This window comes from Phodopus roborovskii, unplaced genomic scaffold (genome assembly GCF_943737965.1).
Source record: "Phodopus roborovskii unplaced genomic scaffold, PHOROB, whole genome shotgun sequence".
NCBI lineage: Eukaryota > Metazoa > Chordata > Mammalia > Rodentia > Cricetidae > Phodopus > Phodopus roborovskii.
The window spans coordinates 44,515,444-44,535,266 of NW_026126511.1; positions in this window are offsets into that span (position 1 = coordinate 44,515,444).

Consider the following 19,823-nt stretch of genomic DNA (forward strand, 5'->3'; position numbering starts at 1 on the left):
ACTTAAAATGCACTCAACAAATAAGACTGGCGAATTCACTAGCCATGTCTGTACTGCAAAAACAAATGGTGCTCTTGGGTAGCAAGAGCAAACATTGCCCGAGAGCACAAGGAAAGTGTTAGTGGAGACACTGATCTTCAAGCTTGGTTCTCAAGGTTGGGTCGGGACTGCATGGTCAGAAAGCTACCTCTGCCAAAGGGTAGACATTGCCTAAAAGCGGGGAGAGAGACATATGTGCAATATACTTAGGAGATTTTGGTAATGTAAAAATGTGGTGTTTGACTGTTTTTTTAAAGAGTTGTCATGTTTTAAAACTGTTAAAATTATATTTTATTTTACCTGACACAATTATACTCATTTATGTGGGTACAGTATGATATTTCAGGATTAGTAAACAGAATGTAATCAAACTAGGATAATTAGCACTTTGACTTCCTCGAACATTTATCTTTGTGTTGAGAAAATGAAAAGTTCCCTCTTCCAGCTGTCTTGAAATACAAAATAAGTCACTAAGTATAGTCACCGTAAACCAGAACCGCATTTTCCTATGGAATTGCAACTTTGAACCCCTTGACTGCTTTCTAGCCTTTCCCCAGTCTCTTCTCAACCATCAAAGTAGCCACTATTCCACTTTCTGCTTCTGTGAGGCCAAGCATCGTTACTTCCACCCATGAGTGAGAACAGAGTCATTCTGTACCCGGCTTACGGACCCCTAATTCTAACAGAGCCTTTAAGTATCTCGAGAGTTAGATTTTATATATTTTTTGAGCTTCTTAAATCAGATGAAATACTTTCTTTTGCATTTCAGTTGATTTGTACTTGGCTTTGTGGTTTTCTTTTCTTTTTTCAAAAATCTCAGGTTGCCTAACTTTGACAATCAAGCCCTGGAGGAGGCTTGCTCTGAAATGTGATCCAGTTACACCCACATCTCATTGCTTTTTTTATCCCACCCCACCCAAAGAGATCATAGTGTGTGCTTTCCCTAATGAATTACAGATAACAGGTTGGGTGATGACTGAGAATCCAGGTGAGTAGTTCTTTGAAGCATATAAGCCCTTTGATTACACCATTTTTTGTGTTCATTCAGAACTGATAGGCTACAAAAGAGGTAAACATGACAGCACATATGTGCTTTCCCTTGGTGTGCATGGGAGAGTTGGGCCAGAACATCAAGGAATTTGAAACTCATGGATGCTTAAGCCCCTTAAGTCACATGGGTCAGCACTGCAATATAACTGGGAGTATTCTGAAGATGCAGTTTGAAAAATATTTACCCTAATGCTACTCAGTATATTTCCCTTCCCCATCTCTGTATTGTATAGTCCACGGCCTGTCAGTTATATGTCAGTACTGTAACCCTCCTAAACATTTTAAATTGTGTGTAAATGACTTCTAGTATTTGTACAGTATAAATGCTCTGGGCATAATCAGAGCTCTCTGGTTTAGGTAATGTCACAATCCAGCTAGATGTATTGTATCCTCTAGATATTTTTGATCAGTAGTTTGTTGAATCTGCAGACACTGAATCTGAGGGCATGTACACTAAGATCCTAACCAGATAATGAGAGATGAGCTTGTTTATAAAGTGGCAGATGATTGATTGCATCTGGCTTTTTCCCCCCTGAATATCTTATACTGAATATCATTTTGAGTTTTAATCCTTAATCTAAGCTACCAGAATGTTCTTTCTTTGCATTCAGACAACTGTAAGTATTCTGTAGATGAATAGTCCCAGATAGCTTCATCCTCATGCTGCTCAATATAACTTCCCTTCGCCATCTCTTTATTGTGCAGTGCATAACCTGTGCTGTATATCAATTCTGTTTGTAAATTGTGTGGCAGGTGGAGGAGACTGATTCCCTGACTGCTGTCTTCTGTGTTAGTTCACTTCCGGCAGCCTCAGCTAATCCTACTGTACAACTTTGTGTGGCATGACTGGATAAAGACTTTGGAATTAAAATCAATGCTCTCTGGGAATTTAGAAGGGTTTCTCCTATTCATTTCTAGCTAATATCTCTAATGTCTAATATCTATTGCTCTTAGAATGCTGTTCTGTTTGACTTCTGAGTCTTTGTGTACAGTATGTTTTACTTTTAAGACACTTTTTTGATCTTTTCTTTGTCTTTGATGGTTATGAAACTTTCTGGTTCCTGAGTTATCCTCGCCCATCTGCTTCTTTATTTTGGTGAATGAAGAACGTTGCTCAAGACCTTAGATAGGTAATTATCCTGCCACAGTACATGTCCCCAAGTGTCTTAATGTGCTAGTTTGCCTGGGTATAGGATTTTCCCTAAATAGTGATTTTCTTCTCAGAATTTTAAAAAGACTTGGCTCCTTGTCTCAGAGCTTTTGGAGTTGTTGTTGACAAGACTCTTGTTCTTCTGATTTCTACCTTAAATGTGATTTCTATTTTCTTTACCTTGGGAGTTCTGAAATTTTATACTGATATACCAAGTGTGAATATTTAAAGAATATTTATTATGTTGACCATTAGTGAGTTCTTTGTTTTGGAAACTCATGACTTGTAGTTTAGGGCAATTGTTTGTATTGCCAATAAACTACTTCTATTTCTAGCTATCTATTAAAATTTTAAAAATGCTTTATTTATTTGTGTGTGTATGTGTGTGTGTGTGTGTGAGTGTGTGTGTGTGTGTGTGTGTGTGTGTGTGTGTGTGCATGTGTATGTGTATGCCACAGAGCTCATGTGGAAGCTGGAGGACAACTGGCAGGAGTCAGTTGTTTCCTCCTACCATGTGGGTCACAGAACTAGACCTCAGATTCGCAGGCTTGGCAACAAATTCCTTTACCCCCTGAGCAATCTCACTAACTTGGTAGCATTTTGGGGGGAGAGATATTGAATGTGCTAATACTATTCTTTAAATTCTATTTCTTAAGTCTCAGTAGTTTTAAATCTGGGTTTTCTTTACTCTGCAAAATGCTTTATCTTCTCTTCTAGCTTCCTTATATGGAATATTTGATTGAACTCTTGTATTTTTAATTTCTAAGAACTCTTCTTGTTCCTGGAATGTTCTTTTTTAAAAATAGTATCATGTTCTGTTTCATGGATTCAGTGTCTTTTCTTATCTCTGCGAGGACTTGGATGATAAATGCATTTTTCTTCTTGAATCATCTAATTTACTTCACAAGCTTTTCTTGTTTGTTTTGGATTCCATTCATTTTTTCAGAATTTGTCCAATATTGGAAAACCTCTGGCAGCAATTAACTTTCGAGAGTGAAATCCTAAAGGGAAATAGTGTGTAAGGATGCCCAACCAGAGAGGTCATTCCCGAACTGTTGCATCAGACTGGTAGATTATCTAGCAATCTTGGAAAATTTGGGAACAAGGAGGCTGTAAGATTGCTGTTCTTCAAGGAAAGGGTGAGAGGATGGAGTAGGGGATCTCTCTGTTCAGCTTGCACACTTTTCCATGGCCTGGCACTGAACCTTCAACAGTGAGCATTCCTTTAAGGAGTCCTCCCAGATGACCGAGGACACATTCTGTCTTCTCATAGATAGGTGGAGGGAGGTTGGTGTTTCCTACTTTTTATGGTAGTTTTTATAAGTATTTAAGGGCTAAGGAAACCACACAGAAGAGGAAGCAGAAAGAGTGTAAGAGCCAGACAGGATGAAGGACCAAGAAAACATGGCCCTCTAAATCAACATGGTCAAAGCTCATATGAATCACAGAGACTGAGGCAGGATACACAGAGCCAGCATGGTTCTGTACCAGCTCCTCTGCATAGAGTATGACTTCCAATGGAATGTTTTTATGTGATTCCTGAGTGTGTAATGAGTGGGTCTCTGATTCTTCTATCTCCTCTTGGGTTCCCCTCCTTCTCTCTCTCTCTCTCTCTCTCTCTCTCTCTCTCTCTCTCTCTCTCTCTCTCTTTCTCTCTCTCTCTCTTTCTCTCTCCTTCCCTTCCTCCCTCCCTCCCTTCCTTCTCCTTCCTTCTTCCTTTCTTCTTCCCTCCCTCCCTTCCCCTCCCTTTCTTCTTTCCTTTGTCCAATTCTGATGTGTTAGTTTTTGTTTTATCTTAGTACATTTTTTAACATTTTATTTGTTGAGGTTTTTAAAAGTAGACATAGGCACACAGGGAGAAGCCAGTGTGGTAATAGAAATAGAGACTTGCTATCATATCCAAGGAGCATCAAGGATGATTGACTCATCAGAAGCCAGAACAGACAAGGCAGAATCTTCCCTGGGATTCTGGAGAGAACATGGCCTCTCTGGCATCCTGATTTCTAACTTCTAACTTTTAAAGTGAGAGAGTAGATTTCTGCTGTGTTATGCAAGAACAAACAAAACAAAACAAAGATAAAAAACCAAAACAACAACAACAACAAAAACAGAATAAGACAAAACCAAAAGACAAAAGCAAAAAATAAAACCCCGAACAAAATAAACCCCACCAAACTAGTCATAAAATTTAGGGAGGTAGAAATCTTGTAATTTTCAAATAAATCTATTTTTTAATCACTAATATAGATGTATTGCAAATATTTGGACTTTGATGCCATTACACCTTCAAAGTAGACTCAAAAGGAATTGAAAAATGCATAAATAGTAACTTAAATATTGAGCTTCTTTCCATGGTGGGGGGAGAAATATTTTTGACCTTGTTTTTTAACTTTAACATAAATTTATTTTCCAAGTTTTCATCCAAGTATATATTACACAGGGCATAATCTTCTTTTCTCCTCTCTCATTCCTCTATTTACCTTCCATGTCCCATTAGTCCCAACACTACTTCTGTTTTCATATCACAGATAAATCCATGATTTCATGTATGTATAAAGTGTAGGAAGCCACAAGAAATAGACAATGCACAGATTTCTTTCTGAGACTCTTTTAACTAATGGGATTATCTTCATTGCATAAATATTCCTACAAGTGATATAACTTTGTGGCTGAAAAAAATTCATGGTGTATATGAACCCTATTTCCTTTGTCACATTACCCTGTCATTGACACCTAGCTTGATTGTATAATTTAGTTGTTGTGAACAGTGTTGTAATGAACACCATGAGCAACTGTCTTTATTATGTGTTGAATTGGAGTCCTTTGTTGACCTTGTCATTAATGGAGTTTAAAAAGCATTAAAAATTATATTTTTAATTTCCTATAAATAACTTGTGTCATGGCACCTCATCAGACTCCTGTGATCTCTGCCTTCTTCAGACCTAGCATCACCCCATCGACGGTGAATGTGACCTTGAAGATCACTGATGTTGTTTTAGCTCTTGCAGAGAATGCCTTGACAGTGGAGTTTTTCTAATCTTTACCTTTGTCTCCAGGAACATTTTGGGAGTCACCTCCCATAGGCTCTGTTTGAATTGCAAAGCAAATGAAATCTATGGTCTATTGGATGGGTCACATACTATGTATTCACTCTGCCTATGGTCTGAGGAGCCCTGCCGCCAACGCCAACAAAACCCTGAGGCCTGTCCAGCTTTGCTTGCCCCAATCTTGACCCATTCCCCTACAATGCAGCCTCTATAGTCCCTCATCTACCCAGTCCCTTCTCTTCTCACACTTTTGTTTGTCCTGTAGCAGCTTGTTCACCTTCTCTGTTAGAAATATCACTTTGCCATTAACATATATTTTTGAAAATCTTTAGTCTCTTTGCATAATTTTTTCCCAACACCTTTTCTCACCTTTTCTAAATGTTCCCACATTTTTTAAACTCACAGGCTCTTTTTGCAATCCTACACAATTCCCGTTATTTTTGGGGGAGAGAAATTGGATTTTTTTTTTGGTGAATTTTGCACGATATCTGATAAGGCAATGCTTTCAAGCAAGATATTTTGCTTATGTCAGCATGGTGTTGAAGTTCATATTGCAAATTGCATTAAAATACAACCTTTGCTTTTGAATTTTTAAACCAATCAAAGTAAACATTAAGATTCTATGTATAATATAGGTTATTCCTCTCTCTCTCTATCTATATATATACATATTTTAACCTTTTATCATGTGTATATTTCAGCTTTTTCTATACTTAAAAAGGCATGGATCTTTAATGTATAATTAATACATGCTAAGCAAAATTTGCTAATGGTATTCAAGGAATGGCTAATTAAGACATAAATATTTTGGAAACTAAATATGGTCCATGTTTAGGACAACTTCACTTTTAAATTTAACTGTAACCTAGCTCTTCTCCTAATAATATTATCTCCTTACAGTTCATTTTAGTAGAGAATAATTTCCCCATCTCACAGGTCATGGGTAAGTCAGTCACAATTGCTCCATTCCTACCTTTTGAAAACCTGATGTTATTATTGTCCTAATTTCAGAAATTCTTTTGTATTATTTGAAGCTGTTGTTACCTGGATCACAGACCATTTCTGTCTCCAATAAGACCTTGACTATGATATGTGAGTTTTCCTCCAGACTGTTGGGGTAAGGTATCCCATACACTGGAAAATATCAGCTGGACCAGGAACAACTAAAGAAAACATTTGAAGTGTCTTCTAGATGTTAGGAGTGTTGCTAACTATTTTACATTGTTAATCAAATTGAATTTAGTGTGATGTTTAATACTGATGGTTAGCCCAACAGTATGTAAGTTCATTTAAGAGATAAACCTTCAGGCGTGTTTGTGAGGGAGTTTCTAGATTGAGTTAGTCAAGGTGGAAAAACTCTTAATGTGAGCCATCATTTTTAATTGGGCTGGGGTAAGGGACTCAAAATAGAGAAAGGGAGCTGAGCACCAGCTTCCTCTCCTCCGTCTGCTTCCTGAACACAGATGCAATATGACCAGCTGCCACATACCCCTGCCACCTGTCTCTGCCACTACCCTGAAACCGTGAGACCAAAGAAAACCTCCCTTCTGTAAGCTGCTTTTGTCTGGTATATAAAAAAGAAGTAATGAATACAACTGGATGATATTGTTATTTCTGGTGTACAGGCGAAGAATTGTTGTAGAAGAGGTGGATACCTTGGTCCAAGGGTGGCTGGAAAGGATCATGCTGGGTTTCTGTGTAGCCCAAAAGCCATACTTGCTCAAAGCAATATGCTGAGCCCTCAATAGCTTCATCTTGTGATTGCCTCCTTGAGGATGGCCATCACCCCTTAGATAATGCTGTAAGCATGCCCCCTTATGCCATTTTGTCATCTACTTTTCTAACCTTACCCCAGGGAATCTAAGAGGCACAGAGGGAAGCAGCAGCCCTCTCAGTGGACTGAGCTGTGTCAAAATCACCTGGGCTTTTCTCTAAGAGCAGTTTGCATGGTTCTTTTCAGAAAACTTTTCCTTCTCAAAGCAACTGCTCAAACTTGTACAATATCAGGACTGTTACCTCAGCCCAATCATATTTACTCTTTGTTAATCGTTTTGAGTCCCACCTCTTGATAAAACTGCGATTGACAGTTTTACAGTACCTTTCTTTCTTCCCTGTACATTGACAAGTGGGGCTTTGTCTTCAGCCACTTTGGTCTCTCTCTGTAGCTCAAGCAAGGATGCCTTTGTTTAGACACAATAGTACATATTTACTGAGTCTGAGGGAATGCATTTACCAGTCTTCCTGGTGTATCTCCTGTGTTCTTATCTCAATTGCCTCCTTCCATATTCTCTATCAGCTAAGGTTCAAGAAGGAAGTGGCTGGTATATTTTAAAAATATCAGCTGAAGATATTGGAAAAGAGGATTAGTAAAGGGAATAAATAACAGAATAAACAAGCAAAGCTGAATGGCAAGGGATGAGAGTGGTGGCTCTTCTTAAGCAAAGGAGTTCCATTCTATTGACAGCATGAACTTAAGAGGAGAACTTGTTTAGATTGACTCTGAAGGTTGCTGAGAAATGGATCCTGAAGCCCCATCCATTCCTCCCTAATATTCTGGCAGAACCTCTTTACTGTCCAAACACAGTAAGAAACCAAAGACATAGTCTCCTTGATGTCATTATACATTATGGAGAACAGCTTCCTTGCAGAGGTGTGTTGGAGAAGGACTCAAAGTGGGTTGATCTAAAAACATAGGACACAAATACTGTATGGAACTGTGTTTTTCTAGATAGTCTGTAATTTTCATTGAAATGAGAATCTTGAAGAAAAAAATGCCAGTTTTCATGATATTGTTAGGAATGTGTTTAGTTGTTTGGAATAAATTTCAAACAAAACTTATCACTGGAGAAAAACACGATTCCTATCATTCTTTGTTCCACGACTGTAAATTGTTGTTGACATATGTAACACACACACACACACACACACACACACATGCACGCACGCACGCACAATCAAGTTATTGATTGGCCTTATTTTAAGTATACTATTCTCTATTTGCTTGTATTTATGTTGCCTGGTAACTTTAGAGGTTTCTTTTATTAAAAAAGGACTAAAAGAAAAGAAAACCAACAAAAATATTCAGAAGCTCCACTATTATTATGAAAGTCAAATAAGTTTAAGCAAGCTATAGACTTAAACACTGTGAAATAAGAAGCATGGCTTCAGAGGCAATGGAATATATCCTTTAGCAACACTTGGCTGTGGCAAAGCTGAGGCCCATGGTGTTCTTTATAGGGCCAAAGGAGCCTCCATTTTTAGTAGGCTGTCTGTGAATTCACCAACATCATGTATAAGAAAAGGGGATGACCCTTAGACTCAACACCCAATCATAGCACTCTTCCAGCAGAGCCTGCTTTTCTCTTTGCTGGAATATTCCTGGTAGGGATATATCTGTGGCCCCTTTCACAGTTTTTTTTTTAATCTTTTTATTTAATTTTTTTTCATTTTACATACCAACCCCAGTTCTCCTTCTTAAGTTCCCCCACCTTCCCCTTCCAACCCCCCATCCACTCCCCAGACAGGGTGAGGACTCCCTTGTGTAGTCATTAAAAACTGGCATACCAAGTTGAGGCAGGTCCTAGGTCCTCTCCCTGTTTCAAGGGCTGAGCAAGGTATCCCCATCATAGGGATCAGGCTCCAAAAGGTCAGTTCATGTACCTGGGATAAGTCCTGGTCCCACTGCCAGCAACCCCCTCCAGACAGAGCAAGCCAAGGGAAGTGATACTTTCTCAAGTTGACTGAAGCAAGTCCCGACTTTGGGAATACTTGGTTTTGGGGTACCTAGTTCGAATCCTTGAAGCCTACTCTCCCTTTTGGATCTGTCTGGACTTTCACCCCTGTCTTACATTTGGGCAACATGCATGGCCACCAATTATTTTGCCAGTGCTTTGTTCTGAAATCATGAACCTTTGCTCCCTGGTCACAACAAGCAGCCATGAGAGTAAACTGACAGTTGGTCTTCAATGGGAGTGGCACGCATATGTCATTTTGTTTTGGGGTCAGGCAAATTTTCAAGACTATTCCACTGTGTTTAGAAAACTCAAATTGTTGCACTCACTTTCCAGCCTATCTATCTATCTATCTATCTATCTATCTATCTATCTATCTATCTATATATTTCTTTTCAGTTTTCTGTTTCACTTTCCAGTTCCACTGAAAATGTCTCCTGTTATCAGGCACGAAACAGGGCAGGCACATGTCTGGCCACTATCCTTTGATGCCTGGATATCTATCCTAGTCTACAGGTAAGGTATTTTGAGGAAGGACTTCTTGACTAAGTGGATTTCAATTACATGACAATACCTGTAGAATCTTCCCACTGCTGTAAGAAATTTGTACTTGCACTTTGGCCGTGTTGCTAGGTGAGCAGGAGAGTTGGAACTATTCTAAATGCATAGTGATTAGAAAATTGCAAAAGGCAAGCATTCACCTTCCTTTCTGTTCCTTTCCTTTCCTTCTTTTATTTTTTCTTTCTTTCTTTCTTTTTGTTTTTTTCAAGACAGGGTATCTCAGTGTAGCTTTTGGAGCCTGTCCTGGAACTAGCTCTTGTAGACCAGGCTGATCTTGAACTCACTGAGATCTGCCTGCCTCTGCCTCCCAAGTGCTGGGATTAAAGGTATGCACTACCATTCCCCATCTAGCATGTACTTTTCAATAGGCTCACTCATTCCTGTATCATTTGAAATTAGATATTGCCCATGCACTTTTAGTAAGTCTGTTTTCAAATAAGGCTATTATTCCAAATCATTATTTTATAGTCATCCTTGTGTTGACCCTCTCCACTGATATTCACTAAGGGCCTTTGGAGAGCTGGGTTTTGTTTCAGATTCTGAGATTACAATGAAGAATAATAGGCAAAGTACTTGAGTTCACAGAGCTTATATTTGAGTGTAGCAGATGTGCATGCAACAGAGATGCAACATTAGAGATAAGCCTTATCTCTAATTATGAATGAATGAAGGTTGCATTTATCCAGGCCAATCAGGGGTTCCTGTGAGAAGGAAACCCCATGGATGGTTACTCCCTTAGCCTAGAGACAAGAGGGAGGGCCTGGGCCCTACCCCAAATGACGTGACAGATTTTGATGATCCCTCTTGGAAGGACTCATCTTCCCTCCTCCCTGGTGAGTGGATGGGGAATGGGAACAACAGTGGGGGGATTGAGGGAGTGGGAGGGAGAGGGAACTGGGACTGATATGAAGAAGAAGAAGAACAAGGAGAAGGAGAAGGAGAAGGAGGAGGAGGAGGAGGAGGAGGAGGAGAAGAAGAAGAAGAACTAGATCTGAGTGCTATAGAGGAAGTAAACAAAGAGCCCATTTAAGACAAGAGTGTCATTACAACTAACTCTTCAATCTGTTTGTCAATGCATGTATAGGGTGACCTGATTAAAATAAGTGATACACAATTACATGGCTAGGCTATATACTCTCTTGTTTTTCTTTTCTCAAAATTTATAGCAAGGTTTCACTGCACTGGTACCTGGATTACTATAACTTATAGCCACCAGTCCAGGATGCTAACAATATATTTTATAGGATATTTTGGATCTCATTCCACAAAGTCACAAAAACTAGAAAAAGGAATTAAGGACTAACCAATGATCAAGAACCAGGAGACTGTTATTCAGTGGGTTGAATGGCTACTCTGATCAAATTTGATTGGCTACCATGGCCAGTTTCCATGGATTACTTGTGGTCCTGTCTCTTAGAAGCAGAAGGTGTTTTGGGTTCTTTATTTTAGGTCTGTGAGCTCTTCTACAGGCTTTATCCTTTAATGGTTGGCAATCTGTGAAGGCTCTGAGAAACACATTCACCAGTAAAGATGGGGTGGTATAGCCATGCCTGGAGGCATCAGCAGACTAGTTTGTCTGGAGTGGAGGCTTTGAAGAGAAGAACCAGAGAAAGTTTTAAGAATGCAGGTTAAATGGTGGAGGCTCTTAAGTACAGTGCTTTCAGCAAGTTTTTATGGATGAGTAAGCATTCGTTACCTCATGTTTAAGATGGGATAATCACACACATCTCTAAAGGTGAGCATAAGGTGATATCATTCATATAAAATGTTGGGCATTAGGTTGCACACATATTAAATGCTTAATAAAGAATAACGGCTACTATGATAATGTAGCCAGTGTTTAAGTATGACTAATGCAGCAACCACAGTATATAGCCACAGCCAATGGGATAGGAGGTCCAGTTATAAGATTATTTTAATGGTCTAGAAATAAAGACAGTGATCATGAGCCTGGAAGGGAAGGAAGAGACCCATGAGGAATCACATGAAGGGAAAATCCGAAGGACTTGATGTTGCAGGAAAGTCGTTCATACTTTGTCACTCTGAGACTGTTAATAAATTTAACCTTGAATCAGGGGCCAGAGTCAGTGACTAGCTGACTGGAATTAGCCGTAGAGAGCCAGGAAATGGACAGGAAGGAGAAGGGAGGGATTTGGAATTCCCATGCTTTCTTTGATCTGGAAGTGTAGAGAGAAGGACAGTTGGTTCTTCGTTGTTTCATCAGGTATTTATTTACTCCTGATATTGACTCCTGAGATTTTATTAATAATAGAACAATGTAGAAAAACACTTCAATTTGAATATTGCTGGGCATGTGCTTCAGAGACTATGGAGAGCTTGCAGAGAGCTTTAAGTTTCGGTGATAGTAAAAAAGATGGGTGGACCTTCAAAGCATGGAAACATTGGTTTAAATGACAATATGATGAAGAATGATGGGGTGTGAGAGAGCCCCTGGATGGGAGTTAGATCCCAGGAAAGAAGTTCAAGGAGAAGCAACTAAGAGTGGAAAGATGAAAGATGAAAACAGTCCAGTCTAGAGGAAAATGTCCAGTAACAATACCTGAGCACCCTAAGATGCAGTAGCGAGATACTCCACCAGTCAGCTGTATGGGTTAGACTCTAATCTACGTGGTTCTCAAGCTGTGTACCCCTTTGGAGGGCCGAATGATCCTTTCACAGAGGTTGCATTTCAGATATATCTGGAATATCAGTATCCAGATATCATAACAGTAGCATTTACAGTTGTGAAGTAGTGATAAAATAATTTTATGGTTGGGGGTCTCCACACGAAGTGCTGTGCTAAAAATTGCAGCATCAGGATGGTTGAAAACCATTAGTTAGAGTCTAGGAGTTCAAGAATCCTCTCTTGCTTTGTCCCTTCTTTTTTATTTCTCCCTCTCTCTTCCTGCCCTGCTGTCCTCTCTTTCTCCATTCCACCTCCTCCCTCCCTCTCTCCCTCCCTCCCTCTCCCTCCCTTCCTCCCTCTCTCCCTCCCTCCCTCTCTCCCTCTCTCCCTCCCTCCCTCCCTCCCTCCGTCTTTTCCTCTCTCCCTCCTGCCTTTGCATCCTTCCTGTTTCCCTTCCTTCTTTCTCTCCCCTCTCCACTTCCTTTGCACTTTTCTTGTTAAGGAGCTGATTAGACCCTGTGAGTAGACTTAGATGTATAATGGAGCTCATGACTCAAGCTGGGTTGGAATTATGAGGAGTGAATTTAACAAATGTGGTCTGCTTATTTTAGGTTGGGAATAGATACTGAATTTTGTTTTTCCTCTCTGAAGATCTGTGAGATACTAGGTAAAGTGTATAGATCCCTGGTGCATGAAAGGACTTTGGGAGCACATTCCCTATGGAGGGATAACCCCTAAGCCTAGAGACATAAGGGAGGGCCTAGTCCCTACTCCAAATGACTTGACAGATTTTGATGATCCCTCCTGGAAGGCATCACCCTTTCTGTGGAGTGGGGGAGGGGAATGGGATGGGAGGAGGGTTGGGGGGGCATGGGAGGGAGGGAGAGGGAACTGGGATCGATATGTAAAATAAGAAAAGTGTGTGTGTGTGTGTGTGTGTGTGTGTGTGTGTGTGTGTGTGTGTGTGGTGTAGATAGATTTGAAAATTCTTTGTTTTATATGTGATCTAAATGAATTTTGCTCCAGGTTTTCTTCTTAGGATAAGTAAGACCCATGTTATTCTTGTATTGATTTTGAGTTTTATCTCAAGAATGTTGAATTTGGCCTGGGAAGATGACTTGGTGTGTCAAAATACTTCTTGCACTAGTGGCCAGAGTTTGAATACCCAGAATTCATATAATAGCCTGCCATAGTGGCAGACACAATAGCATAAGGGTCTATAATCCCAGCATCCCTATAGGAATAGGCAATGACAGAAGCTCCAGAAAGCCTACTAGTGACAGAGACCTTGTCTCAAACAAGGTTGACATCTGATTTGTCCTCTGACCTCACATATGTGCTGTGACATGCACACTCCCCAGCCCCTGTGCACAAACACATGCAAATACTCATGAGTCCTCCTCCTCCTCTCTCTCTCTCTCTCTCACACACACACACACACACACACACACACACACACACACACACACACTATTAGAAACAACAAGAAAATACTGTTGAGCTGGCCAGGCATGAAATTATTTATCTCATAGAAGGATATTACAGAATATTGTATGATGTTTTTATTTCTAAAGTGAATGGTCTCAATGTATCTCTTTTTTATATTCACTCACCAAGATCTTTGCTCCTAAAGTGGCATGGGCATCTTAACATTGTTGGAATGCTAATGCCAGAACTACTCAGTCAGAGTCTGTGAAGACCAGCTCCAGCCATCTTTGCAGTCACAAGTTGTCCCTTTGATTCTGACATTAGCTAAAGCTTATTGTTGCTGTTAGCAACTTCCTCATCTGAAGCCTCACCTTGAGAGTAGCTGACAGTAAATACATGTTGAGTCAAATTAGGAGTACCTGAAGCTTTCCTCCCTTTTGCCAAGGAAATGGTGGCAGGCTCCCAGAGTGCTGTATTACGTGAAGGTCTCTTAGGAAGGTGAGAAAGAACAGCTTGAGTCATGGGTTCTAATTTATTTATCTTTAGACGTCTAGGTCTACTCACAGGGTTCAATCAACTCCTTAACAAGGAAAGTGAAAAGGAAGTGGGAAGGAGAGAAAAGAAGGACGGGAAATAGGAAGGACCCAGGGACAGGAAGTAAGGGAGGGAGGGAGGGAGGGAGGACAGAGGGAGAGAGGGAAGGAGAAAGAGAGACAGGGAGGACAGCAGGGCTGGAAGAGAGAGAGGAAAAAGAAGAAAGGGGAAAGAAGGGACAAAGCAAGGGAGGATATTTGAACTCCTAGACTCAAACAGTGCTTCTCAACCTTCCTGATGCGGTAGTGCCCCTTTACCTTACCAGGCTGACTTTCCTCTCTAACTCTGTGTGGGGCTTGGGTTAGAAGAGTTTCTTTGGGGGGGGGCAGTGTTCTGTGTTTATGATGATGTAGGGAACAATAACAGCAGAAAAGAATTGGGGGGGTAGCCCGTCCATGATAGCTTCAGTTTTCCAGCTCCAGTTGGCTCAGAGAGAGAACACCTTTCCTTTTGTAATTTATTCTTCTCTCCTATATTATATCCCAACTGCAGTTTCCTCTCCATCCTCCACTCTAAGACCCCCTCCCCCACACCATCCACTTCTCCTTTTCCTTCAGAAAAGGGCAGGCCTTCCAGGAATATCAACCAAGCATGGCATATGAAGTTGTCATAAGACCAGGCACTACCTTCTTTTACATTAAGACTGGACAAGGCAACCTAATATGAGGGAAAGGGTCCCCAAAGCAGGCAAAAGGGTCAGTGACAGCCCTGCTCCCACTGTTAGGAGTCACACAGGGAGATGAAGCTATACAACAATAATAACATATACCAAGAGAGCCTAGACCAGACCTAGGCAGGCTCCCTGAGTGTCAAGATCATCTTTCCTTTTCAAATTTCCTTTTTGTTTTAGGTGTGTGTGTGTGTTTGTAAATACCACATTTCTGTGGGTGCAAATGGAGTTCAGAAGGGGATATCAGATCCTCCGGAACTAAAGTTTTAGGGGGTTGTGAGCTGTCCAGTGTGGGTTTTAGAGAAAGAATTTATGTTAATTTGTGTCTTCTAGAAGACAGAAAGCACTCTTAAATGCTGAGTCATCTTCCCAGACCAGGAGTACCTTTTTTCCCCTGGCTTTCTCTTATAAAATTGTAATAATTGATCCTGCTCATTAATGATACTTTCTTGGGACTTCCTCCCTTTACTTCTACTCTAAACTCTGAACTTAGTCCTCTGTGAGTTACTTTCCTATTCCTGATTCCTCCTCTCCTTCTCATCACCCCATCCCTCCTTCCTTCTGTCCCTTCCCTCCCTTCTACTTCTCTCTCCCTTTCCCTCCCCCATCTCCTCTCTCCTTCCCTTCCCTACATTCTTCCCTCCCCTCCTTCCTGTCCCCTTCCCTTTTCTGTCTTCTCTCTCTTAGTTTTCACCTCCACCTCCTTTCTCCTTCTTTTCCTGCCTTGATGATGTCAATCATTTACATGGCCCCAAGTAGTATTTCTCCCAGAATTACCTGTCAAGCACCACCCTTCATCAGAGTACCACATCTCCAAAGCTGGCTATTCTTACACCAAGAAGTCTACATAGCATTTTGCTGGTGCCTAAAATTTACTTGTCCAAACCACAATTCTGTTTCTTCCCATCCTCCAACTTCTTCACACCCTCTCCATTCTGATCAAGAGTACCACATCCTTCCTAGTCCTAAGTTAAATGCTGCATTGTTTAATACACAGAGTCAATGTCAGAGGATTAAGGAGATACAGAGGCTGTTGCTTTTCCTTCACATGCCCCCTCCCTTTACCGCATCACTTTACTACCTTTCTCTTGGGAAATTGACACCACTCCTCCTTTTGTGTGTGTGTGTGTGTGTGTGTGTGTGTGTGTAAAAGGGAGACTGAGAGACAGCCCCAAACCTTTCCATTTTCATTTTAAAATCCCCAAATCATTATTGAAAATGAGAGAAAATTATCTTCTCTGTAGTCGTGTGTGATGAAGCTCTCTGTGGCAGCTTGTTCAGCGTGGGCTGGGGAGAGGAAACAAATGGAGGTCATTTTGCCTTCTGGGAGGTTATTTATAATATCCAAGAATTTTGTTGCTTGCTTATTCCCTTTGCTTCTTGCTTCAGAAACCCCTCACAGCTAAATCCATTGAGAGATTTCACAAAACATAAATGTTACAAAAGAATGCATAATTCATCCATAGGAGAGCCCCTTGCATCTTTAGTCAAGACGTGCAGATAATAATTAGGACATAGATATTGATGCCTTAGACACATTCTGACCTGTATAGTTCCTTGGTTTTGTATATCACATGGAAACAGCAAATTAGATTTCTAAAAAGATAAGAGGTGTGTAGTTACTACTGGCTTTTACTGAACTTCAAGGGTGACCTTTGAGAAGGATCACAGGCAAAAAGGGAGGATTCCAGGGTTCTCTTATCTTAAGTACTTTAGTAATTTCCACTTTTTGCCAGCCTGGCAAGTTGGTTTTGTTTTGTTTTTGAGACAGGGTTTCACTGTGTAGCTCTAGCTGTTCTCAAACTCACAGAGATCTGCCTGTCTCTGCCTCCCAAGTGCTGGGATTAAAGGTGTCCACCACCATCACCTACCTGACTGGCAACTCTTACTTAATTGGTGAGAAAATAGACTTGGGGATGATTTGTGATGCCCCAAAGCTGCATTTCTTCAAGAGCTAGAAATATTGACTGAATCTCTTTAACACCAAATCCAGTTTTCTCTGTAAGGTTCTATAATTACAGACGACCCCACGAAGCAGGCTTTCTTTGGAACAATGATGGCTTCTCTGTGTAGAGGGTCTGCAGGGTGTTATGGAAGCTTCATTGCTTCTCTTTAGGCCAGCCCTTTCTTTACTCTCAGTCCTGGTGACCAGCTATCCCATCTCTATACTGTACTTTCATATTCCTTTGCAACTTGTAGCTTCTGGTTTCTTCTTTTACTGAGAAAATTATATTTGCAGCGGTCCTTATTGGGGGCCAGTGGTTTGTTTCTTGCACTGCTGGAGAATATTCCATCCTTCTATTTGCTTATTGCTTGTGTGGTTGAAGACATCTAAATAGTTTCTAGGCATCATAAATAATCATGAAAGACTTTTGGGGCAAATATTTATTTGTTTTTCTTTTGTGTGATATGGCCAGAGTTGTGGCTAGATGCAAAATCCTCTCTTTAGTGTCAGAATGTTAGCTGAATTTTTCATAAAAACATCTGTTTTACCTGTCACAGAAGTTGGGTTTCACTTTTTGGCACCATTTGTCTTTTCCCATATTGCTGGTGAAGTTGGTGACTCTGAAACCTTAGCTCTCTGATAGATTCACGCAAAATTATAAACTTTCACTTTGTTTAGCTTTTATTCTTTCTACAAACAGGAAAACAATCCTTTAAAAAAAATAACCTTTTAATGTCTCAGGTTGAAAGATTCCAAGCTATAGTTCTATTTCCCCATTTAAACAAAATAAAAGCCACAGCAAATATAAACAACAGTTTTTAATAGATCCCAATGACTCAAAATGCTGGTGTATCTTTCTTCTGTGATTGCTATCAGATGGGTTTATGAAAACCTGGGAAATTTCTTTGTAATTCCTTTCTTAATCTGTGAACATGGAAACATGTCTCTTAGGTGAGCAAAATCCAGTCAGTTAGAAAATGAAGACACCAGCAATGTGGTGGCTCCACCTTGCTCATTTCCCCATGAAACACATAGGTCCTTCAATAATATTAATCCATTCTTTAGATTTTTGGAACTATTGTTCAAACATGTCCTTATCTGATGAGCCCACTGAGTCAGAGAAAGGTGGCATCAAGATGGATTGCCTATGTTTCCCCTATGCCTTTTGGTGGCCTTATCCTTCTGTTTAAGTTCAAATAACTTGTTTTCTTCTTATATAATGTTAATCTGTTTCTCAAAACTAAATAAATATTCTGTAAAATACAGATGTAATTGACAACTTTGAGAAAGAAATCAAAAAAAAATTCCACTGAATTTATATAAAAACCTCACATTACTAAATTAATACGTAATAGACATTGCAGAGGTCCCCACAGCCTTGGTGCTGTGCTGTGGAGTAGAGATAGATTTGTAGACCTCAGAGTGAGGTTCTGCTGCCTGAGGCTACTGTGGTAGGGAGACCCCTGGGTGAAGCCACTGACACCATATCTGACCAGGACCTTTAACTGAGGATGTAGGGGATAAGAGGAAGGTGAACGTATTAAACTCAAAGTTATTGGTCATGATAGCAACGAGATACATTTTAAAATAAAATGACAACACATTTCAAGAGACTCAAAGATTCATACTGTCAAAAACAGGGAATTCCAATGAATTCACTCAGGTTTCTCTTTGAAGAGCGAGAATTAATCACACGCAGAAAGAACGGGGAATGGGAATGGAAGATGTGGTTGGAGTTCATCAGGATCCAAGGGGTGGGGGTGGGGATGCCATTTGAGAGCTTAGATGATTCTCTCTCTCCTTTCTCTCTCTCTCGCTTTCCTTTTCCTTTAACCCTATTTTATTTGTAAAAATAGCTCTTCTGTAATGTGGTATTCAAAGTGAATATTGAATATTGGCACTCCATTTCTTTAGAACATCTGGCAATCTGAATACTAGTGTTCAATATTCATTATTGGTTGTTTTTGTTGGGTTGATTTTTAGTGATCAGATGTCAGTTCCCTTAATATTGCCCTCTTCTTAAAAAAAAGTCACGTGTGCACAGAGAGGCTACCCTTTTCATGACTGTCCATTTTCAGTTTTGTGATGATAAAAAGACCAGTGAGTATGAGCTTCCTATGATTTTCCAATTAGCCCTGAATTTCCAGCATGTAGTTGCTTCACTCCTGGACTGCGATTTTCAATAGGAGATGGAAGTTTTTTGAGAGAACTGAACTGTGGAAAAAAAATGATATTCCCTTAGCTTGAAACGACTAACATCTGAGGGTTCCGAATCAAAAGAAGAGTATCACCTTTGTCGTCAAGATGATGGGTACAGTGAGAGTAACAACAGACTCCAAAGGTAGCTTTGCTAGAGAGAAAAAACGCATCGTAAGAGTAAGACAGGCTGATGGAAGATCCCAAGAAAGCTGTAATTTTCATCAGCAGTTGATAATAAAGCATTCATGGAGACATGTATACTGCAAACACTGCTCCTTCTGATTCTGTTTGTACTTTTTGGCCTGAGACATGAGTTTTCAAGGAGCATCGTCTGTACTATTTTCATGGAATAAAATATTTGTAAAAACAATACAAATATTAATAATCATTGACATACTTGACAAGATACTATTTTTTCTTTTGAAGATAAATTTTGTGGAATGAATATTATGACTCCAGCCCATTCATTATCCCCTTTTCTATGTCTATTTATACATTTGGTATACTTGAATTTATTTATTTATTTTTATTTTTATTTTTTTTGCCAGCGAGATGATGTAGTGGTTAAAAATGCTTACCATGCAAGCCTTGCAACATGAATTTGACCTCTGGAATCTACAGAAATGTGGAAGGAGAGAACCCACTTCATAAAGTTGTTATCTGACCTCCATAGGTGTACCATGTTTCTGTCTATTTCTCACTCTTTATCACAAAGCTCATCTTCGGTTACTGAACTCCTCCATTCTGAGAAGCCCTTCCCTTCATTCTAGCCTTCTGCTCAAT